This window comes from Etheostoma spectabile, unplaced genomic scaffold (genome assembly GCF_008692095.1).
Source record: "Etheostoma spectabile isolate EspeVRDwgs_2016 unplaced genomic scaffold, UIUC_Espe_1.0 scaffold00003889, whole genome shotgun sequence".
Classification (NCBI taxonomy): domain Eukaryota; kingdom Metazoa; phylum Chordata; class Actinopteri; order Perciformes; family Percidae; genus Etheostoma; species Etheostoma spectabile.
In genome coordinates, this window is record NW_022603087.1 from 18,764 (window position 1) to 21,761 (window position 2,998).

At 39.5% G+C, this 2,998-nt stretch overlaps 1 long non-coding RNA gene across 1 annotated transcript; it reads left to right on the plus strand.

Annotated features, from left to right (window-relative positions):
• Positions 1-1,587: 1,587 nt before the first annotated feature.
• On the plus strand, positions 1,588-2,719 carry LOC116676870 (uncharacterized). Its single transcript, XR_004328841.1, has 2 exons — positions 1,588-2,294; positions 2,395-2,719. It is a non-coding gene; the product is annotated as an uncharacterized LOC116676870 (long non-coding RNA).
• Positions 2,720-2,998: the final 279 nt, after the last annotated feature.

A 2,998-nucleotide genomic window follows, 5' to 3' on the forward strand; every position in this document is an offset into this window, starting at 1 on the left:
TTTTAAGGATAAGGCATCAGTTACACTGTCCAGCCCTTCCCTTCCTGATGAAGAATGGCCCTCCCTACTGGACACCATGCAGGTTTGTAATATGTTATCATTATATCCATAAGGGTGTGAGAAAAGGTTTATATTTCTAAAACAATATGGAACATCTAGATGTTACTAACTTGTTTATTGTTTTTTAGGATGAAGTTGCATTTCTGCAGTGGACAAAGAAGGAAGACCATGTACAACAGGTAGGAGAGAGAGATATTATTTGTATATTATGTTATTTATCCAGTTGGAGTAAGTGTATAACTGTGCTTTTTGTTCTTATTTGAGGAGGATGCGGCATCAGTGGGATCTCCCAGGTCATGTTATGCAAGTGTGGCCGCAAAGCATCCACTGGGTTACATCAAGAAGGTGGGTACAGCATACTATTTGGACAGCAATGTTGATGGTCCATAAAATGGATCTAATCCTAAAATATGTTTACTTATTATTTTACCATTGATTTAGTCTATAACATGTTTGGTTGGAGGGAAGCAGGTTGGCATTTTAGTTCTTTTGATTTGTTATTGTACAGTTACTCTACAGCAATGCATCTTTTATGATTTGTATTTATGTGTAGTGGTTAAACTATTGTGATTATTTTTTATAGGAGGAGGCTACCAGAGCTGGTCCATCGTCTACTAGTCTTCCTACAGTGGCTTTGAAGGATGTCAGGATGCCTTCCTCACATCAGCCACTGGAGCACCCTGGGATGGTAATACATTATAATGTGGTTTTACAAGGTTTTCATACATAAAAGTTAGTTTAATTGGAATAAGTGAACTGTGTGTAACAGTGTTTGTTTTTCATTTTAAGGATAAGGCATCAGTTACACTGTCCAGCCCTTCCCTTCCTGATGAAGAATGGCCCTCCCTACTGGACACCATGCAGGTTTGTAATATGTTATCATTATATCCATAAGGGTGTGAGAAAAGGTTTATATTTCTAAAACAATATGGAACATCTAGATGTTACTAACTTGTTTATTGTTTTTTAGGATGAAGTAGCATTGCTGCAGTGGACAAAGAAGGAAGACCATGTACAACAGGTAGGAGAGAGAGATATTATTTGTATATTATGTTATTTATCCGGTTGGAGTAAGTGTATAACTGTGCTTTTTGTTCTTATTTGAGGAGGATGCGGCATCAGTGGCATCTCCCAGGTCATGTTATGCAAGTGTGGCCGCAAAGCATCCACTGGGTTACATCAAGAAGGTGGGTACAGCATTCTATTTGGCCTGCAATGTTGATGGTCCATAAAACGGATCTAATCCTAAAATATGTTTACTTATTATTTTACCATTGATTTAGTCTAACATGTTTGGTTGGAAGTACAGGGAAATGTTCACATTTGCATTGATAATTGTTATAATCATATTGTTATTATAGTTATAATATGACTAATCTGACTTGAATTTATTGTCTATTTGGCAGTCTCGTGGAATACGTGAGATGACAGCGGGACCTGTGAATGTTATCTCCCCTGCTGCTGCTACTCCTACTCCTCCTGACCATGGGGACCATGTGCTTCCTCCTGACCACGGGGAACATGTGAGTCTTGACAGTGTCCATTCTTTCACTAGGGGGTCTTTTCATCAGGGTCACACACGTTTTCATACTAATGGGAATAAGCAGTGTGTAACGAATAGTATCACAGCAATCGTTACAAATGTTTTAAAGAGTGTCTTGACCTGGACAACAGAGGACATAAATGACATTTTGGTGCATGGTGATGAGTTGTACACTTTCATGAAGCAACAAAATATGATCGGTGACGCTCACGGCAGTGGTTATGTTTTGGTTGATGAATTACCCAGGGAGCTTGAGTGGAACAATAGGAAGGTTAGTTTAGAGTTTTTAACACCATGCGCTGGAGTAATTGGCTTAGAGATGTATGATCCTACTGTCCAAGATATAGCCATGCCTCTAGATGTTGCTTTACAGAGGGCAATGATTGGGGCAGACGCCTGTCTGCTAACTATTAGAAGGAACACATGTGCTGTGTTTAAGTTGGGGTCAAGGTATGCTGTGTTTGATCCGCATGCAAGAGGCAACGATGGTGGTTTGGAGCTTCATGGTACTAGCATTGTAGCCTGCTACGACACTTTGTTGATGGCATTTAGTCATGTCACTAACCTTGTTCATTCCCTCTATCGGGACGATCTTGTGGCTGACAAGTCTTTTGAAGTCACTGGTGTTAAAGCTGTTTTAGTTGATGCAGTCAGTCCAGTTAGTGGCCAGCGAGTAGATAGTGATTCTGAGGTGTGTGACCAAGTGTCAGATGAAAGTGTTATTGATCTTGAGTCAGGAGCATTGTCTGTTGTAGATGTTGAATATGTTGCTAGTGACTTAGTGGACACAGTGGTTTGTGACCAGGTGTCGGTAAATGAAAGTCTATTGATCTTGAGTTGGAGAATATAGCAGCAACAAGTACTGATGAGCCAAGTATTTGTTTAGTGTCTGAAACAAGTGCCCCTCAAGTAACATTTAAGTCTTTGACATTAACTGATAAGAGGAGGATCTGCAACAAACTTGATATTGTTCCAAGTTTACCTCATGAGGATGTTGTTTTAAATAGCAAGGAATTGGAGCAGCCTGTACCTTGTACAACCACTGACATTAAGTCAGATGGTAATTGTTTCTTTGGTGCTCTGTCCCATGTTTTTAGTGGCGTTCAAAGATATCATTTCGCTATTCGTCGGGCTATAGTAAAAAATATTAAACAAAATCCTGATGTGTACTGTGACATTCTCAGGCAGGAGTATACATCTGTAGAGCAGTATGTTACACAATCTAAAATAAATTCTGTTGGTGTTTGGGCTACTGAAGTTGAAATTCAAGCGGCAGCTGATTTTTTCGAGGTAGATATCTACACATACAGTCAGTACAAGTGGTTAAAGTTTAGGTCCAGGAGTGAGAAAACTGAAAACAAGGGGATTTACCTTAAACACTGCAACGAATGTCAT